This window comes from Schistocerca cancellata, chromosome 1 (genome assembly GCF_023864275.1).
Source record: "Schistocerca cancellata isolate TAMUIC-IGC-003103 chromosome 1, iqSchCanc2.1, whole genome shotgun sequence".
Taxonomy (NCBI): Eukaryota; Metazoa; Arthropoda; class Insecta; order Orthoptera; family Acrididae; genus Schistocerca; species Schistocerca cancellata.
In genome coordinates, this window is record NC_064626.1 from 1,049,838,362 (window position 1) to 1,049,862,148 (window position 23,787).

General features: G+C 40.6%; 1 protein-coding gene and 2 non-coding genes across 3 annotated transcripts in view; 1 reads left to right on the forward strand and 2 right to left on the reverse strand.

The window, feature by feature from the left end:
• The window catches only part of LOC126090494 (uncharacterized), a 687,867-nt gene that overhangs the window by 325,378 nt on the left and 338,702 nt on the right, over window positions 1-23,787 (forward strand). The gene's annotated exons all lie outside the window — the stretch shown is intronic.
• Window positions 2,214-2,285, reverse strand: Trnap-ugg (transfer RNA proline (anticodon UGG)). Its single transcript has one exon. It is a non-coding gene; the product is annotated as a tRNA-Pro (tRNA).
• On the reverse strand, window positions 7,952-8,023 carry Trnap-ugg (transfer RNA proline (anticodon UGG)). The gene has a single exon. It is a non-coding gene; the product is annotated as a tRNA-Pro (tRNA).

Here is a 23,787-nt window from a genome sequence, read left to right on the forward strand (position 1 = left end):
AGTCTGGAACCGCGCGTCTGCTACGGCCGCAGGTTCGAATCCTGCCTCGGGCATGGATGTGTGTGATGTCCTTAGGTTAGTTAGGTTTAAGTAGTTCTAAGTTCTAGGGGACTGATGACCTCAGAAGTTAAGTCCCATAGTGCTCAGGGCCATTTTTTTTTATAAATGTTACGATCAAGTAAAAGTAAAATATAGTAGACAAAAATGACAATGCCGATTTAACAGGCTGCTTTCAACTTCACTGATCTTGTTTCTTTTTTTTCCGAGTGTGGGGGTTGTGATATTCGCTATTTTTGGCTTCATTAAAACAGCAAATAGTTAATACTTTCAGCCAGAAGGCAAATACTTGTTTATAAAGAATGATTAATGTATAATAAGGTGTCGCATAGCGACGGAGGAATTTCCTAAATAATGTAATTCGTCGTCTTTGGGCGGCAACATAAACAGATGAATACGGATAGATATGCGATCCTTCACTATTTTGTTCGCTGGAGAACAATTGAAGCCTTGAGCGCTAAACACTTGTACCGTTTTTCTTAAGTAAGACGGACGCAGATTTGTGGCGGTCTGATCTAATTTTTTACTAAATGTATAAAAACGTGTTCCGTCTAAGTTTGAGTGAAGTGTAAAAAGAAGAACTGTTATAACTTATCGTGACGACGTACGAGCGACTCGAGAGGTCAATGGCTATATTAAAGAGCGATCAATAGACTTAAAAATCTACCGTCATTGTAGTACTAAGCATAAGGTACGACATATGTTTTAGTTATAATAAATATTTGTTCTCGAAATACTGAATCATTTAGCAGTGTTCATTCCTATCATCTCCTCAGTATTATTTTCATTTTAATTATGCATTTTGCTAAGATTACAGACACCAAGATCAGCAGTCCAATGTGAGTGTTACACTGACAAAAGAAAAACTGTTTTATCGTCTTCTTGCATCAGCTTTAATATTGAATTACCCTTTTGTGTGATGTTACAGTTGTTTTTGCGCCCTTAAGAACTTTCTGGTCCCTTAGGAAATTGTTTTGTCATAACAATAACTTCAAGACCGGGTATGATCGTATCTACGATCATGAAGTAATTAGAAAGCAATTTCTTAATCAATAGCACGCTAGCTGTGACTGTTTCAAGCCACGCGAAACTGCAAGTAAAGACTATTCATATTTCATAATGCAATATTTTATGACAATGGTCAATCCATGATTCTTACGCCAATTGTGACTGATAAAACAGTACGCGAAATCTCAATTTCCAACTTTTCCATTGAATAACAAAGTCACTTTTATTTTGTTACATCACACTTGGCGCCCGAACAGGGAAAAATTGTCAGGTATCGCTGTTACATCACAGGGTGTATGGTGATGGCGGGTGTTGGGGGCGGGCTGCACTTGTTATACGTTGGGTAAATGTTCTTGAAGTCGTTGTCGAGGGGAGTCTACGAAAGATCTTGACTCCTCGTAGTTCCTGTACCGCTTTGTCCTCATACTCCGCAAGCCACTTGACGGCGTGAGACGGATGGTACTTCTGGTATCACTAAATCATCCCCCCCTACCCTGTTCCACTCGAATGGTGCATGGAAAGAGCGACTGTCGGTAAACTTATGTATTCGTTCAAATTTCTCTAATTTTCTCGTCGTGGTCATTTCGCGAGATGTATGTGGCAGGACTCTTCCCGGAAAGTACTCTAGAAATCTTAATAGTTAACCTCTCCGTGATTCACAACGCCTCTCTTGTAGCGTCTGCCACTAGAGTTTGTTGAGCATCTCTGTAAGGCTCCTGCGCCGACCACAAGATCCAGTGACGAAACGCGCCGCTCTTAGTTGGATCTTCTCTTTCTCTTTTCTCTCCCCCTCCCTTAGATTAAGATTAGAATACTCAAGGATCAGTCGAAAGCTCTTTCCGTAAGTCTATATATTATTTTTTTATGTTTGGCGAAGATTGCGTGTGCGGTCATGGCGAAAATCCAAAACGAAGCTGTTCAGTACAGTTAGGTCACGAAAATGATCTATCAGGATGACGAGAGCGGAAAGTGTGATCTTTTCCTATGTTCTGTTTGTATGAGCTAACATTCTTTTACATGGAGCCTATATTTCGCTGGTTTCTCCGTATGTGAAGCAGCGCTCTAGAAAGTAAGCGACCAGAGCACTGAGATTAGTGAAATATTGAGGGTGAGATCAATGCACCAACCGATTCATCTTCACAAAATGAGGGCTCAGCCGGGATTTGAACCCGGGACCTCCTGCACCCAAAGCAGGAATCATACCCCTAGACCACTGAGCCCGGTACGAGATATAAATCGCTATCAGAGTACAGACGTTAACGGCAGCTATGACAACATTCCTGCTCCTCGCATGGCTGGCTGGCTTTGTGAGTCACGAAGCAGCCAACCGCTCCATTCGGGAAGCTACTTCACGGACCAGCACACGTGCGCTAGTGCTTATATTGTGGCCCTTTCTTATAGCACGCGATGTCCTAGCAACACTTTCGTCACTGCTGGAAATATATTGCGCACCGTCAGATGAACTGCAAAACAGAGCGTAAGGCTACAGACAGAGACATGCAAAATGAAACGGGTTTCGCTGTCAAAAGGACAATTCAGTAATAATACCGAAAGCTCTCACAAAACCCAAAGAAATTCTGGTTATCTTCAAAGGCTGTTGGTGCCTCCAAAGTTAGTGTCCAGACACTCGTGGGAAAGACAAGGACTGAAGCTGAGGGTATCAAAGCAAAAGTAGAAATGCAGAGTTGGTTTAAAATGTTCATTTACAAAAGAAAACTCTGGAGTGTTGTCCCAATGTAAATTTCACACCGCTGCAAAGAAGAATGAAATAGATATTAGTCCCTGAGGGAGCGAGAATGGCTGCATTTGTTAAAATCGGGCCGGCCGGTGTGGCCGAGCGGTTCTAGGCGCTTCAGTCTGGAACCGCGCTACCGCTACGGTCGCAGGTTCGAACCTGCCTCGGACATGGATGTGTGTAATGCCCTTAGGTTAGTTAGGTTTACGTAGTTCTAAGTTCTAGGGCACTGATGACCTCAGATGTTAAGTCCCGTAGTGCTCAGAGCCATTTCAACCAATTTTGTTGAAATCGAACAAAGCTCCAGAGCCGGACGAAATCTGACAGATTCTATAGCGAATTTGCGGTTGCGCTAGCTCCCCTCCTTTAACCATAATATACTGTCGGTCTCTCAATCCCAGCAGTTGGAAGAAAGCACAGTTTAACTTGCTATTGAGACTTTGTATTAGTAACGCTCAAACCAGGGCAGAGAAGAAAGACAGACGCAGCCAGTTCAACGTAAGCATCCCCCTCTACCCACCATAACTACCCTGTTACATACCTACCTAGCAAACATGTATTCAAACGGCTGTACATAGGTTCGACTTCATAATATTGTCTACTCAGTCCCCCTCTACAAATCCTAAAGGTTGCTAAACGGGAAATTTCCGAACGTCCTGCACTTAACGGCGCAGTGTTTCAAGGGGAGATTAGTTCGTTTAAAATCGATCGAATGCATGATTATGGCCGGGTCAGGAACTTCAAAGTGAGGGTCAGCCACACACAGTTTAACATGTCACTGTAGGATTCCTAACGACATTTAAAACTTATGGACCTGTAGTACGACAGAGAGATTCGTAGTAAAATAAATCTTGTAGACTCGTAAAAAAAATTAATGAACCAAAATTTCCACAACGTCACAAGTATACAGTTACGACTATGTTGGTGTTTGGACCTAAGCTGTTGTTGTTGTTGTGGTCTTCAGACCTGAGACTGGTTTGATGCAGTTCTCCATGCTACTGTATCCTGTGCAAGCTTCTTCATCTCCCAGTACCTACTGAAACCTACATCCTTCTGAATCTGCTTAGTGTATTCATCTCTTCGTCTCCCTCTACGATTTTTACCCTCCACGCTACCCTCCAATACTAAATTGGTGATCCCTTGATGCCTCAGAACATGTCCTATCAACCGATCCCTTCTTCTAGTCAAGTTGTGCCACAAACTCCTCTTCTCCCCAATCCTATTCAATACCTCCTCATTAGTTATGTGATTTACCCATCTAATCTTCAGCATTCTTCTGTAGCACCACATTTCGAAAGCTTCTATTCTCTTCTTGTCCAACTATTTATCGTCCATGTTTCACTTCCATACATGGCTACACTCCATACAAATACTTTCACAAACGACTTCCTGACACTTAAATCAATACTCGATGTTAACAAATTTCTCTTCTTCAGAAACGCTTCCCTTGCCATTGCCAGTCTACATTTTATATCCTCTCTACTTCGACCATCATCAGTTATTTTGCTCCCCAAATAGCAAAACTCCTTTACTACTTTAAGTGTCTCATTTCCTAATCTAATTCCCTCAGCATCACCCGACTTAATTCGACTACATTCCATTATCCTCGTTTTGCTTTTGTTGATGTTCATCTTATATCCTTTCAAGACACTATCCATTCCGTTCAACTCCTCTTCCAAGTCCTTTGCTGTCTCTGACAGAATTACAATGTCATCGGCGAACCTCAAAGTTTTTATTTCTTCTCCATGGATTTTGATACGTACTCCGATTTTTTCTTTTGTTTCCTTTACTGCTTGCTCAATATACATATTGAGTAACATAGGGGAGAGGCTACAACCCTGTCTTACTCCCTTCCCAACCACTGCTTCCCTTTCTTCTCCCTCGACTCGTATAACTGCCATCTGGTTTATGTACAAATTGTAAACAGCCTTCCGCTCCCTGTGTTTTACCCCTGCCACCTTCAGAATTGGACCTAAGTATTTATGCGAAAAACTTTTTTTTCCGCGGTGAAGAGAACGGTTGTACCCACAGAATCTCACAGACTCACTTCAGTCTAAAAGTCTTCGAATTAGCAGCGCTTAGAACGTGGTACCAGACATTGATGCCTTAGTGAAAAGCAAAATAAGTAGCATTCATTGACATTTAGTGTTTAAGTGTTTAACGTCTGAATGTAAAATTTCTAGGACTATTTTAAACAGCGGGTGAAACGTAGCAGTCAACATCCTCGTAGATTGGTAGCATCAATCATTCATGAGTGGCTTCAGCTGGATGTGGCATACCTGCAAAAACCTGCGGACACTCATTCGCGCCAAATTAAGGCCATTGTCAATGCTAGAAGTGGTGTTACGAGGTATTACCGTGAAGTTCTCCTAAGGGTTACTAAATTTTTGCCTATTGTGCTTTTATTTAAGTGCAAAAGCGCCGACTAGAGGGAAACATGTAAAGTAATAAATATGAATTTAAACATCAACTGTACGATGCTATACCCAGTGATGACGTGTGGAGGTTATGGCACGGAGCAGGAACTGTGGACACCATGCACTGATGTTGACTGCTGACTGTGTGGCGGTGACATGGAATTAAATAGCAGAAGCCCCACCCATTGCCTGTCATCCTACATCATCTTTAGCCAATAGGATCAACGTATGCGATACATGTCGTACAGCAGGCACACAAACTTTAATACTATGCTAGGTATTATCGTAAGTTATGTGTAAGTAATAGCTGTTAAGTTATGCAGTTGGAAAATTTTACATAATATTAAAAGGTATAATTGCCAGTCCATGTTATCAGTTAACATGTTACTAGACTGCCCTCTGTGGGACTTTCTTGTATAGTAAAGTTGGGCTGTACGACGCTGCTGGTTACTTACAAGGGAACCTCCCCATCGCACCCCCCTCGGATTTAGTTATCAGTTGGCACAGTGGATAGGCCTTGAAAAACTGAACACAGATCAGTCGAGAAAACAGGAAGAAGTTGTGTGGAACTATAAAAAAATAAGCAAAATATACAAACTGAGTAGTCCATGAGCAACATAGGCAACATCAAGGAGAGTGTGAGCTTAGGAGCGTCGTGGTCCCGTGGTTAGCGTGAGCAGCTGCGAATCGAGAGGTCCTTGGTTCAAGTCTTCCCTCTAGTGAAAAGTTTACTTTCTTTACTTTCGCAAAGTTATGATCTGTCCGTTCGTTCATTGACGTCTCTGTTCACTGTAATAAGTTTAGTGTCTGTGTTTTGCGACCGCACCGCACAACCGTGCGATTGTTATTGAAGTCGCGAGCTATATTTGCTGAATTCATATTGCCCACGGAATACATCTCACGTATTTAATGCACTCTCGTCCAAAGTAGTGAACAGTCAACTGCCAGCCAGGGAGCCTCATTAGCATGAATACTCTCTTCCGTGCGCTGTAGTCGACTGACGTCGTGTGTTTCGATGTTTGTTTAGGTGTAGCGTCCCCATACTACGATGCAGTTACCTCGCATCGGACGGACGGACCGACAGATAATAACTGTCTGAAAATACAAAATTAAACTTTTCACTCGAGGGAAGACTTGAACCAAAGACCTCTCGATCCGCAGCTGCTCACTCTAACCACGGGACCACGGCGCTGCATAGCTCAGGCTATCCTTGATGTTGCCTATCTTGCGCATGGACTACTCAGTTTGCATATTTTGCTTATTTTTTCATAGTTCCACACAACTTCTTCCTGTTTTCTCGATTGATCTGTGTTCAGTTTTTCAAGGCCTATCCACTGTGCCAACTTATAACTAAATCTGAGGGGTGTGCGATGGGGAGGTTCCCTTGTTAGTGAAGTGGGTACTTTATAGACAGCGATCAAAGAGGCTACGCCGCTGCCATATCGCATTCGGCTCGGCCGCGTATGATCTTCATATTTGCATTGGTTGTAATTCGTACTTCAACGCCGACCGCCAACATTTTATGCAGCGTCATGTACTGAAGATAACCCGTGTAACCATACGCAGTACACGGCACTGCATAAAATGTTGGCGGTCGGCGCTGAAGGACGACTTACAACCACTGCAAATATGAAGATCACGCGCGACCGAGCCGAATGCAATGTGGCAGCGGCGTAGCAACCCATCCTTAGTACACAAGAAAGTCCCGCAGAGGGCAGCCTAGCCTATGCCATGGGCTGGTCAGTTATACTTTTTAACGTTATATTATGTAAAATTTTAACTGTATAACTTATCAGTTGTTACTGACACATAACTTACGATAATATTTAGCATAATATTAAAGTTTATATGCATGCTGTATGACATGTATCGCATACATTGTATCCTATTGGCTAAAGATGACGTTGGGGAATAGGCAAGGGGGCGAGGCTTTTGTTATTCAGTTCCACGACACCGCCACATAGTCAGCAGGCAACATAAGTGGGAGGTCTCCACAGTTCCCGCTCCGTGCCATCATCTCCGCACGTCATCGCTGGGTATAACATCGAATAAGTAATGTTTAACATAATGTTTATTATGTTACATATCTCCCTCTAGTGTTTTGTACTCTACATTACAGAGTATGCTCCGATGATGATCCACTTCATTTCGAAATTCGTCATCATTTATGAATAAAAGTATTTTGCGTGATCAAGACTGTTCTGTATAATAGCATGGTAGAAGAGATGTAAACTGTGAAAGGAACAATAAACTATCCTAATGTTCTTTTACAGGCTATGAAACTCAGTTAACGTCTATTACCCTACTGGTGTGAGGGAATCGTTCCGATATTTCTAAAGCAATCTCGGGAAAGTTTCGCTAAATCAAACATCTTTATTTATGCATTTCTGTTCACACATTCGCCTGTTAACTTCATTAGGAACGGCATTATTTGCTGGCTTTGTATGAGCGTCATTGGTTTGCGAAAACCTCAGAAAATCTTAATCTGGATAGCAGAGCGAATTTGAACCGAAGCTTACCGGAAAAAATTCAAAAGGCCGAACATCACAATGAAAGTAACAAATCCGAAGCATAACCTGCCTCATTAAAGATATTAAATAGAAACATTTACAGACCAGTATTTCCCCCTACAGCTCTACACAGGAACGTACGTTTGCATGCATTATAATACTATTCACAGCACTTCCAGACTCTGATGTGTGTTCTATTTTGCACCTCTTGAAGATAAAATTGAGGGCTCAGCCGGGATTTGAACCCGGGACCTCCTGCACCCAAAGCAGGAATCATACCCCTAGACCACTGAGCCCATGAAGAAAGATGTTCTTGCCTTAACATTCGACAAACACATCGCAGCGCCTTGCGTGCTGTCTGAGTCACGAAGTAGCTTGGGCACCTCCCAGGGAAATGGCTCAACAGCATGTGTGTTTGGAGAACTTTCCTTTCCGCCAGAGGAAGGAGGCAAAGTTAAATCTCTGTAAGTCCTGCTTTTCTAAGGCCTGATACAGGTAATGAAGCTTATACAACTATAAAGGGCGCTCTGGGAGTGCTATTTGGTAGTTGCATTGTCGTTTATGACTGCGAACGAACTACTGTGAACGTGCCGAGCGAGATAGCACAGTGGTGACATTGGACTCAAAATTCAGTAAATTTACTTTAAATCTACATTTAAAGATGAATGGGCTTGGAAAATAAATTTTCGGGCTTGTCTATTGAAGTCTGGTATTGCAGTCTAATAGTGAAGCAGTTTTAAAATAATGTTTTTCATGTGCAAAAATCAGCATCAAGCTTGTCTTTCTTCAACAACGCTTCGTTCTGCGTATATGAACCAGGTCTTATTATTTAAACAGGGAATATTCGATGGTAATACAAAGAACCAACCAGTATTATAGCACTATTGTGAATTTTTCATAAGTAGACAGACAAAGAACGATATCGCCAGATTTATCGATACATTCGTGGCCACGCAGTAATGCGATTGCTTCAGCCATACCGGTGACTCTGCAGGTGGACCAACTGTTCTCTAAGACTTAGGTGGGTGACAGATACTTTTGCTGTAAAATGTGGCCTGCGAGTTGATAAGTTTACCTGCTGCTGTGACGAACGATAGCTTATCTTTGACTCAGAATAATTACAACGACAAGCTATCACGTATTCATAATTCACGCTGCGTGGATGAGTGCAAGATTAATATTTTTATAATTATTTCCTACAGGGATCACAACAAAACCAAGAGTCGTGACACAGAATAATAATCAGTGTGTTTAAATACAACTTTAGAATATAAAGCAAAGCCGGCCGGAGTGGCCGTGCGGTTCTAGGCGCTACAGTCTGGAACCGAGCGACCGCTACGATCGCAGGTTCGAATCCTGCCTCGGGCATGGATGTGTGTGATGTCCTTAGGTTAGTTAGGTTTAAGTAGTTCTAAGTTCTAGGGGACTGATGACCTCAGAAGTTAAGTCCCATAGTGCTCAGAGCCATTTGAACCATATAAAGCAAAGATAGCTTATTTTCCTTAAGGAATTCTGTAGACACCAGAATACGCTCATTAAGGACACTCGTCATTATCTAGTGTGGTTTGTTTCTCCATGTCACATTAGCTCTATGAAGAGCTTAATTTCCCTCATTTATGCAGCATATTCGCAGTCCGTCCCTTTTTCTGTTCAGTTGTAGTTGTATCCTCCATAAGCTCTGGGCTACCACAGTATTACATGCCACATGCCGTGAGTAAGCGACCAGGAAACTGAAACTGAAAAAGTCCTTCCATGTAGCATCATTGACTGAAATTCTTTCTTAGCACATGTTCGACACTTACGAAACTATGGTGTCTTAAACTAAATCGTTTAGTTTTGATATCATCGACTTGTTGGTGACTTGGGAGATCTCTAATGCAAATATAACTCAGGTGGCAGCAGTGGTCTATTGAGCGACATGCCAAGACACTTGGGATGTTTAGAAGTAGATAATTTTCCCGTTTGCCGGAATAGTGTACCGTAGTGTTACCTTGGCAGACTGGTTTCGCTGGTCTATCAGCTACCTCGTTTCCGTCGATCCCAATGTATTCAGGTTTGTACTAAAATTACACATTTTTTCTGCCTTTGTAGAAGAAGGATAATGTCCTGACCCACCTCAACCAACTTATCGGTGTGACAGATATACTAGTTCCTAAACAGAGAGGGAGTAAAGATCCTGCCAGGTTGATTGACAGCCCCACACTAAACATGGTCATGACAGTACAACAAGATGAGCACTCTGTTTATGGTTTCTAAACAGAGTTTTAATGGCATTTTATTGGAGTATTGCAAAACGAATAGTGGTATTTGCAGATGGGTTTCAGCAGGGGACAACATCGAGAACGCTGCTACTTTCCCACATCATATTATTAAAACACTCCCAGCAAGCCGCTGTTCAGAGTACCACGCAGAGTTGTGAACCTTGAAGACGGCACTGGAGCGGATGAGAGTTCCAGGTGGGGAAACGTTTCTTGTCAGCTCAGACTCTTATTTATCTGCAGGCTATTCAGCATTTTACTGGTGATCAATTGTCTTGGATGATACTACTTGAGAAATTTTGTAAAAAAATGAAATGAAATGATCGCTGGGAGGCTCCGTCCGAGGAAGTTCAGCCGCCGGTTGCAAGGCTTATTTCAGACGACGCCACATTGGGTGACATGCGCGTCGGTGATAATGAGATGATGATGATGATGATGATGATGACGACAACATCCAGTCTACGGGCGAAGAAAATCTCCAACACGGCCGGGAATCGAACCTGGGCCCGCTGCATGGTAGGCAAAGACGTTACCAGGCAGACAGAAATTTTGTAAGAAGGGGGTGTATGCTGCATAATTGGCTTTGTCGGCTGCTGAGTGCTGTGGATCATTCCGAAGGAGCTAATTATGGTGCTGTTGAAGGACATCGCAGTTTCCCCTGACCTGAGGTAAACCGCAACATTCTAGCCAGAATCTGAAGACCAGGTTTCTAACTTTGCTTGTTCTCGTTCTGAAACAGTGGTGCAATGGCGTCGTATGCGGTGGTTTCTAGCGGTACGGGGGTCTGCGGCAGCCATTAATAAAAATGAACAAGGATTTCCGTTCATAAAAAAGTCTGTTATAATGTTACTGATATTTTAAAAAATATAGTTTTATTATATTTATCACTTTTGCTGGTGGCAAAGCTCCTGAAATGATAGAATGGTGCACAGAAAATTTCTACTTGTTAATAATGAAATTATATTCCGCCAACCAGGATCAGATTCCTATCTGACCGACGAGAACGTTGACCGACGTCTGTTTTAAGAGGCCAGTGACCGATCTCAAAATTACGAAAATTGCGTAATTACATTGCCTGGATACTGATCGAAAAGAATGGTAAAAGAGCTCTCTTTGAGGCCGAAGTAAAAGTTTAATAAAGTAAATGCCGATTGAACACTAGTAACGTTCGGCTGTGGCCACCAAACAATTCGTCGGCAACTCTCCTTCGCTGCAGCCTGAAAAAGTTCTAAAATGCAGCATAATAAAATGAAATGTGGCAGTAACGGAAAAGGAAAGCAGGTTCTTAATTCAAACACGGCTACTGTAATTAAATTAGCGTAATTATTTAACCAAAAGTTACAGATACGAGAGCGACTCTTACATTTTGTGAAACAGCCATCGAAAACAAACGAGAGAGAGAGAGAGAGAGAGAGAGCTCTCACAGCTCCTGCCTTTTTATAATCCAAAAACAAATTATGGCGAGTGCCTTCAACTTGTTTTACAGATCGTTATAATCATTTCTCTACAACATTCTTTGCCGGAATAGAAAAACAAATACATCCCCTACATTAAATCATGGCTCCTTTTCTCCTTATTTTACAGATTTATTTACACAGAGAAAATTTATTCTTAATGTATTTTAGCCTTAATCAAACATTTGAGGCATATTATGTTTGTTATTCAACAAGCAACATTTCACCGTGCACGAATAGACCCTTTACCATATGGTCGTGATTGTCTGTACTTCATAATGTTATTTTCAGTAATGTGCCCGAGGGTCTTTTTCCACGCTCTTGGAGTTCTGCATTATCTGAGTTCCTAGCATCGGAATGTTTGCAATCTTTGCTACGCTTCTTAGATTATTTTTTCAAAGGGCATTTAATTTGATTAACCCTGCGGTGGACGGAGTAAATCGTACAGAGCAAAAATTATTACTAAAGGAAAGGGCTCACTTCATCAGTTTCCATACGAAAAGCCTGCTGACTCATCACGTAGGAAACGTTATTCGGTAGTAACGTATTACAACACGCGCGAGGAGAAAGAAGCAGGTCTTCTCTGCTGCCTCATGTTTAAAATTTGTAGGCATTATTTTTTATTAAGCATTGCGCATTATTCATCTGCCTGGACAAGCAGTTACTTCCTGCTTACGCTCTCTGAATTACGAGTGTTGACCTTATGTTTATTTTTTGTTTCTTTTGAGATTCCACTTTTATTTTATTTTTTAGCCTTTTTCGTGTTTTCCTAATTTATTTTGGTTTCTTGTATCTTCCTGGTTTTACTACGTTCAAAGTTGCTTTTGTTTTTACTTTACACACAGTTAGTTGTTCCGTGCATCAAAATGTTCCATAATGACATTATCCTTGCTATTTTGAGCCATTCAGAGAATTTAGTCAAGTGTTTGTAGTGCTCTGGGCAGTTTTACATGACATCCCTGTGGTCGAAAAATTGTGACGCGTCTGTTAGAAAATGTGATGCAGTTACAAATTCACTTGTAAAAACAGTTTTCGAATCTCTCTCTCACTGTAGAATGCTATACAATAATACTGAAATAGATGGATAGTGTACTCACATTTAATTCCATTTCACTATTTCTTTCCATAGTAATCAGTCTTTCAACTCCACTGCTTGCAACTTTCTGTAATGGCAAACAAATTATTTTTTTTAATCTCAAGACGGAAAGGTCATTTAATGAAGGTAAATTTTCTACACTCTCGAAAATCACCCTCAATATATATCAAGGCGCTTTATGGCCACCTGTCCGAATAGCCCGAAAACAAAGTGTCTTTTCTCGTTACCATGTTTGCATCAAAGCAAATGTTTTCTGCAATTTACTATCAATTTCAGTCAAAAATCCGCGGAGACTAAACCGCGATGATGAAGTGCAAAACAGTGTTATGTCTTTTCAAAAATATTCCCCTGAAGAAACAGAGGATGATAAAGTACGTTGGTCTAGTCTTTATAGTGTTGCATATTTAGCGTGAGAACAGATCTCTGTCCTGCATTCTACATTTATTCTTGATATGACGGCCTTCTGAATTTCTTCGTGTTCGTAGAATACACGAAGGTGGTTTGAAAAGTTCTCGTAACGAAATAGAAAAAAGTGCTTACATCACAAACTTTTTTTATTTTTCGATGTAGCCTCCTTGTAGATTAATGCACTTGGTCCAACAATGTTTGAGTGCCTTGATCCCGTCTCGAATATGAGTTTCCTCCAGACCTGCAAAATATTTGTCAACTCCGGCGATCAGTTCTTCGTTTAAAGTGAATCTTCGTCCACCAAGAAAAATTTTCAGTTTTGGGAAGAGATGAAAGTCTGGCGGGGACATTTCAGGTGAATAAGTCGAGTGTGGCAACAATTCATACCTTTATCAAAACTAGACATAGTTGTCTCACTGGGAATTCCGCGATCGTTCAATAAGTAAAATATGGAGTTTCAGTCTTCGATCGCTATTCTTTATTCTCAATTACCGGTTTCGGGCTAGCTGCCCATCTTCAGATCATATGTTGTAGTTACAGAGTAACTTGTCCGTACAGAACACACTGTTCACTGTCATAAGTAAAGTAAATTTACTTTACTTATGACAGTGAACAGTGTGTTCTGTACGGACAAGTTACTCTGTAACTACAACATATGATCTGAAGATGGGCAGCTAGCCCGAAACCGGTAATTGAGAATAAAGAATAGCGATCGAAGACTGAAACTCCATATTTTACTAATTCATACCTTAATTCGTGTAATTTTGCCATGGTGACGACAGGTGTGTGCTGATCCAAAGTCAAGAGTCGCGGCAACCATCTAGCAGATAATTTTCTCATTTCTAATGCTTCAGTTAAAATGTGATATACCCTTTCAAATGACATATGGCAAGCGTGAGCAATTTCACGCACCTTCAATCGGCGATCCTCCATGACCATTTTGTGTACTTTTGAAATGATTTCTGTAGTAGTGACACATCTTGGGCGACCACTGCGCGGAACATCATCTAAGCTCTCCTGACCAAATTTAAATTCATTGGTCCACTTCGCAACAGTTGAATATGAAGGAGCAGAGCCCCCAGTGATTCTGTAAATCGGCATGAATGTCCTTTGCTTTCATACCTTTCTTGACGAAGTACTTAATAACTGCTCAGTCTGGATTTTCTCTGTCTTCGCCAATCACGACGCCATGTCACGGCCACAGCTCTCTTCCAAGAACAATGACGTGGCACGTGTTTACAGGCAACAGTCCAATGAATATCACGTGAACGACTCGTTGCGAGAACTTTTCAAACCACCCTCGTATCTTTCCCTACAGTAAGGACCTGCTGTTTGTGGAATTGTTATAGTCAGGTCGGCCAGTGAATTCTTCACAACTAGACACTATCTTTATAGACTTTCTAGACTTTTGTGACTTTTTTGTTTTAGAACACAAAAACAACAAGGGTCATACTCGCTTTTTTGTGATTGTATAGAACACAAAGTACGGCTTCGTTAGTGAGCCGAGCCGGTAATGTACTTAGGTAGTCTTAAAGCGCTGAATAAATCTGGGAAATTTGTTTTGAACTACGGAACAGGGATTTTTATTCAACTCCTTCTTCCTCAGTAGCAACACATTTTCCATAACACTTACTAGTAGGGGGAGGGCGGCGGTACTTTATGCAGCCCCCCCCCAAAAAAAATCCTTTATTGTTGTTGACTTACACTAACAACATACTATTAAAGTGCAAACAGGGTCCAGAACCTGTACACATGTTTCAGCACACACTTAGCAATATCAACGCATTTTCAGATAATGTGTACTACCAACAGATGGATACATTAGGACCACCCTAAAAAATTAATTTTTTGGGTTAAGTTTAACTGACAAATTTAAAACAGTTATGGAATCTGGTGGAAAAAGTCATTAGAAATAATAATTTTTTCAAGATTTTAAAATATTACGAAAGTGACTAGATTATAAGATAATATTTTCAAAATGGGGCACAAAGCCCCCCCCCCCTCCCACTCCACACCCACCGTAATGCGCCGGTTAATTCTCAGTTTTTGCTTATTTAACTCTGTCCAAGTACTATAAACTCGCGAATGTTTAAATCACTTAGCGAAATACGTTGCGAGGATTTATTCGGTAAAAATCGAGGAAGGAGTTAATTCGCAGGCAATAGCAGATTCCGTAAGACATTAATTAACTAAGAATATAGTTTTCAAATGAAACACAAATTAATCATCCTGTGCATCTCATGGCGGTATACGGGGAGATATAATGTCCACAGTATGTATTGTAAGTGGTGTCAGGGTTAATTAAAATAATACACACATCAAAACGTTTTGCATCACCTTGGTTCCGAGAGTTCCTGAACCTCTAATGAAAATTGAAATAGGGATCAACATAAAAATCATTTCCGCCATTTTTATTGCTCATCAAAACCACACATTGCTTGTTGTACCACCATACAGCGTGTGGCGAAATAAATAAAAAAACATTTGATTTAATTGTGTTCTTTAACTTTAGAATTTTTGAAAGGCTTTTTGACGGATCGTATTGACTGGCTTGAATGCGGACAAATACAGTGCTGCGTGAAATATGCCTGTAATATAATTTACCATTTCGATTAATTACATTTTGAATTCTACGTCATTGTTGATTTAATCAGAGTTCTCACCTTAGACGTAGAATTAGTCCTTCTGCCACAATATTAATTCATCAGTCGCCATCGAAGTTCTTCTCCTTGTTGACCGTGTGTATCTTCCTAAGTCGGCATCGGTTCACTTCACGAAGACGGTGGAAACCAAGCAATACAATGCTACGTTGCTTTAAATAATTTTCGTAACACTTCGATACTTCTCACTATTTTTTATTCACAACACCATAAGACTTGCAGTGCTCGCCGCACAAACCATAATTACTAACTACATGGCTGCCTTTCCGCACAGTCCAAAAATCACGTCCATCCTCCACGAGGCAACAATCGAGAGTGTCCCTTAGCTCCTTGGAGTATGAAACAAAAGAGAATCCAATGTGAACTTTACAAAGATTATAATATACATGCCTCTCAATTTATCTTTGGCGCAGCTTTTAAGATATTGTATGTCTCTGCATAGGAATGTGTCATTACAACTGCCCCCCTACTGTATACTGTCACTAGAAAATTTTATTTGATTGACAGGATACAGTAGTCGACCTTGCAATTGATAGGTTTGGGGGTCTTTTATTTACAACCTTCATTTTTATTGTCTCATTTTCATGGCACTGTGAATTCTTTGGTATTACTGAGTGTGTGTCAGTTTTTGGTATACTTATGCTAATATTTACAAACCTTAATCCTAATATACAAAGTTTTGGTTAACACTGAGAAAACAACATCATGTGGTAAAGTTTGTACAATAAAATATACAATGAACACACCTCATCAGAGGTGAAAATTAAGTTCTTGTATTGCCTTCTGTATTTATTCTGGGGTGACGAGCTTTGTTCGCTAGACCCAGTGTTGAATATGGGCGGGTGATACTCGCGCCTGATTGTTTGGTCGTCCGTTACGCCGCTTTCACACTATACGGTTTTGACCGTACGGCAAAAAGCCGTACGAGTTTTAGCCGTGCCTGTGTTGCTTTCACATTACACGGCTTTTTGACGTGACCAGTTGTTGGTGTCTATTCAGTTTGCTTAATGTGTGTATCAAGATGAACCGTAAACGAGTTGTTGCTTTGTGGTTGCTTCATCGTCGCCGCAAAAGAAAAGGTCGTCTTTTGTGGGTACACCCCATTAACCAGAGAAGAGACGAAGTGGGTTTATTTTATACACTCTTTGAAGATTTGAGGAACGACGGAAATAAATTCTTTAACTATTTCCGAATGTCTATTACCTCGTTTGACGAATTACATAGAAAACTAAAGGATGTGTTACAACGACAAAACACACAATTCCGCAATTGCATCCAACCTGTTCAAATGCTGGCTATCACGTTAAGGTAATTTAATACATAAAAACTAGTTCTGTTTATTTACTTATTTATTTGTGTTTTACATTTTTATTACGCTCAGATTATGAAGTAGAAAAGTCAATATCAATATCAGCAGTTGAAACCAAAGAGTTTGTAGCAGGACTGACTGTACTGTCACTTTGTGGCGACAGGCTCTCTGCAAAAACGTTGTAGAACTGCGTTGTTGATGGTGGGCCTTCATGGCTACTTGTGGAAGGCGAAGGGTATGGTGGTGGCACTTTATTAATTCGTTGATAAGAACTGCGACCTTGAGAAGTCTGTAATGGTTGTTCGAGAAAAGTAGTTGGGTTTGGTGCAGCTGGAGGAGGACGAATCTGATGCGTATGGTAAGAGGATATTGGAGCAGCATTTTCCATAGGTGAATAAGAATAAGCTTGAAATCTATTATTATAGGGCATGGGAGGTGTGTAATGGGTAAATGGAGGAGGTTGAGCTGTCAATATATTTCTCCTTTCATATATATTTTCTATAACTTTGAGGACTCCCATCTGAAACTGAAGATAATCCTGTTCATCAAATTTTTCCAGATGAGGCTTCAGACTAAGTAAAAATGACATTTTGCTGCAAGGTTTGTCTTCTTCCAGAGCTCGTAATATTTTCATTTCGATTGCATCAGGTTTTCTATGTTTTCTGTTTGTATGGCACTCGCTTTTGGATGTTTGTTGTGTGGGTGCTGTATCAAATGGCCCAGAAACATTCTCAGTATTTTCGACGGAGCCCTGCGTTTCTATATCTTCTTCCAGTCTGGCGGTGCGTTCCGATTGAAAACTGTCCTCCGTCTCTCGAGCATCATACAGCTTTTTTAGAAACTGCAGCTGATCAGAATATACATACTTTTTCTTTTTCTTTGCTGCTGAGCCACTTTTTTTCGCAGCTTGAATTTTTATGTTTGACTTCACAAAGGAGTCTCGTAGATTGGTCCACCTCCGTATTACTTCTATACCTACATCAAAAGGAAACAAAACTGTATGAAAACATTTTAATTTTGTATAGAAAAAAGCAAAACTGTAACAAAAAATGTCCACTGCAAACTAAATGTCACTGATTTTTTTTCGTTTTGTTCAGGTATCTGGCAAGCGGTTGTTCCTTCACTGACTTACATTTCCAGTACAGAATTGGGATTTCTACAGCAAGTAAAGTGGTTAATGATGTATGCACAGCAATTTGGTCATCACTGCGGGAAGAATGTATACAAAGACCGACCAAAGAGGTATGGGAATCAATAGCGGCTGGATTTGAACGTACTGCTAATTTCCCCCACTGCTTAGGAGCGGTGGATGGAAAACATATCCGTCTTACTGCCCCATTTAATAGCGGATCAATGTACTTCAATTACAAAGAATACTTTTCTGTGGTTCTGATGGCTGTAGCGGATTCCAACTACAGGTTCATTTATGTCGACGTAGGAAGTTATGGCAAAGACTGTGACTCTTCAGTGTTCAGACGGTCCAGTTTATGGAAGTCAATAGAAAGTAATTCCCTGGAATTTCCAGACGTCCAATGTCTGCCTGGTACGGAAGGTCCAAAAGTACCCTACTTCTTCGTGGGAGACGCAGCATTTGGCCTACACACGCATTTGCTCCGGCCTTTTGGGGGAACAAACTTGACAGTTGAGAAACGTGTATTTAATTACCGTTTGTGCAGAGCAAGGAGGTATGTGGAATGTGCTTTTGGCATCCTCACCAATAAGTGGCGGTTGTTTCACCGACCTTTAAATGTTCATCCAGATTTTGCAGTAAAAATGGTTAAAGCTTGCATTGTTTTACACAATTTTGTACGTCAGAGAGATGGATTTATAATTGAAGACACCACATCCTTCACTGGTTTGGAAGACTTAGCCCAAGATGCCAACATAAGAGGAGGACTGACAGCCAACGCCATAAGGAACACTCTTTGTAAATATTTTATGACAAATGCTGGAAGCGTGTCATGGCAGATGTCAAAGATATAAATTAACAAGCCTTTTCCTTTTTGTAGATTGTTTGTGAAAGCCTGCGACTGTATAGTAAATAGTTTTCTTTATAAATAAATTACTGCTACCACTCACGTTTTTAATCGTTTTGTTTATATTTTGTACGACGCGTTTCGGGAAATAATTCCGATCTTCAAGTGCGTTTTTTTCTCTAAGTTTTCATTATGTGTAGTGTTTTTTTATTTGTGAGGTCTTGTGCGTGTTTCTCTTATAAATTACAGTAAAGAAAACAGAATGCAAGACCTGACACATAAAAAGACACCACACATGATGAAAACTTAGAGAAAAACGCACTTAAGGATGGGAATTATTTCCCGAAACGCGTCGTGCAAAATATAAACAAAACAAAAAAAACGTGACTGGTAGCAGTAATTTACTTATAAACAAACGATTTACTTTTAGAATAAAATTTATAACGTTAAATAAAAACTGTTTAAAACGTATTAAATGTAATATTAATATATTAAATAAATACTTACCAAACGCATTTTTATCTTTGTCTTCCATCTCATCAAAATCTTGCTTCAGTGCTACGCAAACTTCCCGCCAAGCATTCTTTGTAGCAATACGATCTCTATACGCATCTACAGTTTTGTCCCACAGAACAGGTCTTACTTCCACCAAGGTTATCAAAAGTTCAGTATCAATTTCATCCATTCTTCTACACTTTTCAGTAAACAAGAATAAACACAAATGAATAAAACGACACTACAACGAACTAGTCGACGCCGTACGGCTCAAAACCGTCCAGTGTGAAAGCATGCACTTAGTCACGTAGGCCACTGTTGTCGAACTTGCCGTACGGCGACCGTCTGTTGTAGTGGCAAGACACGGCTGCAGCACGGCACGGCAGCGGCATTTTGCCGTCGCCGTATAATGTGAAAGGCGCCATACATTTCTTCACACCTACAGCCGTACGGCTTTTTGCCGTACGGTCAAAACCGTATAGTGTGAAAGCGGCGTTAGCTGGCGACGTTGGTTGAATGCACGCGCCAGTGCACTGAATATACACCGACGTGCGGGTACCGTCGAGACTTCCGAACCTCAGTATGCGTGTGCTTTTTGCAGTTCCTTCCAGTACTTAAGACTGGATACGACGAGGTACATTGGAATATGTGCCCCGAAGAACACACCACACTATGTGCGAGGTGGAGGACGATCCCGTCGATGCCGCTCCAGGTAAGAAGCGTACCATGTCAAACTTGTTTGGCATTGTCCTTTCCTATTGTGACGCCATGGGTCGTTTGACGATACTAGCTTCAATTTTTCGATGTCCCTTGTTTAGGCTCGCTGACACTTGCAACGTAGCACTACTTTGCACAATTTCAATTTCTACACACACCACTTTAACCGCGAGTATTGCGATCGAAACTTTCTTTTCACTACACTTTTTTCTTCGCATTAATCCCTTTTACCTTTTGTATTTATCGAGATTCATTCCCCTCAATACTTCTGGTCAATGTACATAAATATTCACAAATTTGTAAGTCACGGGACTTGGTATGAAATACAAAGTACATCACATACAATGGAATAACATAAAACACATACAATACATTAGTTACATTAATTACAGGAAAAAACTATCGACTAAAATTGAAAAAAATTTTGACCACTCATAGTGGCTTCTTCGTCTTGGATTTTACTGACACGCACACCTTTTTCCATTAATCAGTTAGAAGGAACAATTCCTTTGTTTTCTTTCTTGAACTCGAGTGTAAGTTAAGGTTTACCTTCGTTACGTATTCTTCATACGCAACGACATGCCTCAGCATGCAGAGAACACACCTGTAGCCGCTCCACTACAGCTCGGGAAGGGAATTTTCTACCTTCTACTTAGGGTAATGGCAACGACTACGTGTATGCTACGGTTTTTTACGTATAAAATCTGAAATTGCACAAATCATTTATATGCAGCGTAACCCTAATATGTACAGTGTTTTGTGCTTAAGCACGTTCTGGTGTGCTTGTAAATCATTACCTCTAATAAAACTTCCTACCTTAACATAGACATATAAACATACAATCTTGAAGTTCAGGGTGTAGCAACTATTAATATGTACAGTGTTTCATAATAGCAGCACGCCCTTGTGTGCGTGTATCATTTTCAATTTAAGTACGCTTATAGGCGTCTTGTGTTATCATGGGAGAAAAAATACAGACATTTTAATGCATCGGTTGTCATGAAAATCTATGTACACGAATAATCAGACTTGCATAGCTTCAGTGCAGCATGAAATTCTGTATGACGTTCTTTTTTTTTCACAGTTTATTTTATAGACGATTCCTTTGCTTACAGGTCGTCGATCACACTACTTACCTGTTTCTCGTATAGCGGCGATATCATTTTCATTCCTTGTGACTGTAAATCGTGATATGTATGTAAGATATAATTTTAACGTGATTTATCATTTCATGTTTCAAGTGTGTAAAGTAATCCATACCTTCCTTCTGCATACATGAGTGAAGAATCGCTAATGTTGCACTTTGTATCAGGTTTTTCGCATTTTCTCGTAAACTCGTAGAGTCTTACGGTTTTAATTAAGTTGGTTCTTGACGTTAGGTATACCTGTTTATACGAAGTTATCTTAGAGTTTAATTTTCCTTATACACTTCTACGTTGTTTAAGTTCCGTACATGTACAGAGCTTCTTTCGCCTTTCACACATTCATATATACGTTTATACACACAAAAAATATCTACCACTTAATCTACACATTGCTGGTGAGGCCCTTTTTCGGTACCCTGCACCATTCCTTCAATATTCAAAAATAATTCAGGGTGTGCTGAGCATCGTCCCTTATACTAATAATACTTACAACTAAATATTTCTTCCTACATACATAACTGCCTTACGGTCCATTAATGCGCAATCATTCCATATTTTCCTCCTTTACACTTTAGCCTTCGTACATATAACCTCGTGTATAGCTTATATATTCTACAAAGTTGTTTGCTGAGTGCTTTAGGTGTTTCCTAACGTTAATGTGTTTCAAATCCTAGGTATTTGCTTTGAGAGCGATTCAGTTCATTACTCACGCTGCATAGATCTGTTTATTATTTTCCTATTTTAACGCTTGTGTCATTCTTTTCCTTAGTCACAAAAATTCACACGTTTACCTTGTTGTTCATTCTAAAAATCGCTAGCTACTGTGTAATGTAAATGTATGCGTTATCTCTTTGCTTTCCTCTTTGCTGCTTTTTCCCAATATGTAGTTGTGTGTTGTTCTCGTGTACATAACCTTTCATCCGGTTATCTATCTGCATTATTTATTTATTTTTTCTCTTTTCTTTCTCCTTCCGTACAAGCTAAGATTTTACTCAATATAATATAATATTACAATACCGTCCATGACCAGTATGTCCTTGTATGTTCACTTTTATTACGTAATACCAGCTTATAATTAAATTTTCTAAGCTACTATTTACAAGACTTGAGTATCCTTTTCTTTCTTGTTTTTGAATGGCTCTCGTCACTGTGTCTCATAGTAAGCATGGTCTCAAAACTTTTAAACGTTCCGCGCATGCGCGCTTGTGTACCATGACTGGACTGCAGGCGCGGAGAAAACTCTGCATTGTTGGTGAACATTATTCGTGATAGCCGCCATCGTGTAATATGAGTCACGTGTCGTCTGGACTCGACCGCGCATGCGCCTTCGCGCTTTGTATACACTCAGCTGATCGGACAGGGAAGGGGGAAGATTTCTCCCCGACTCGCTGCCTACAGCGCGGCCAATGACCTTGTCTTGACATGCAGCTATCGCGTGCACATCAGCTGAGCGTTGAATTGCAACTTCGACGCGTGGCTTGTTGCTCGTCTCAAGCGAACAAACCCTGGCCTTCGCGTTAATTTGTCTTCGTTCCTCTCTCTTAAATAACTGAGTTAGACTACAAAAGTACCGTGTGGTTTATTTTATAGTGTTAAAGACTCACAGTAACACATGTTTCATTAGGTGTGGTTAACTATGCGTTTTTTAGGTGGCATATGCCCCCAGTTGGTTACTAGTTTCGATGTTTACTTTATGCTGCCGGAAAACTTCCATACCTAAAATACAATTGACGATTAATTTCTCAACGATTAAGAATGTACAGTTTATCGTGACATCGCTAATGGTAACAGGTATTTGCGTCTGCCGCTTAATACTTTTTGACTTGTTTCCTACAGCTGTCAAGATTTTACAATTTTCCGTTGGCAACACTGGTACTTTTAATGCTTTCGAAACTTCTTTAAATAAACTGTTAGAAATAATATTCGTAGATGCGCCTGTATCTAAAATTACGTTGGTAATTATAGTTCCTATCTTTGCTGTTATTACAGCCTGCACGAGGTCACTTACCTTGTCCGGTGCTTTCTTCTCTTCTTCACATAGATCATCTTCTACGGTCGCGTCCTGATCATATCTTAAAAATAATTGTCTAAGATGTAATGTGTGCTTGTTTGTGCCCCCTGTCGTCAAATCGGTCGGCCGGTGGGGGCTCATTACGACCGATTGTTGTTTACCGGGGGAGACAACGGCGTTGCTTCAGTACTGTCCGTTACCTCTACGAAGTGTACTGAGTGGTTATTCTGTCGCCAATTAGGTTCCAGACCGCTGCGTGCAACATTTTCTTGCGACCGGCCGTCGCTATTCCTCCTTGGTCTGTCATTCCTATTACTGTAACTATTGTAATTTTCATTTGTGTGCCGCCTTTCATCACGCGGGCCTGACCAATCATTCACGTGATTTCTATCATTTCCATACCGGCGTGGACCGTAATCTGCACGATACCTTCGGTCTTCACGTCTCTGTGGCGCCGAATTCTTCCGATTTCCGTAATTCCAGGTTCCATTACTTGGCCTTGTCGGATACGGATGCCAACTGTGTTGGTTT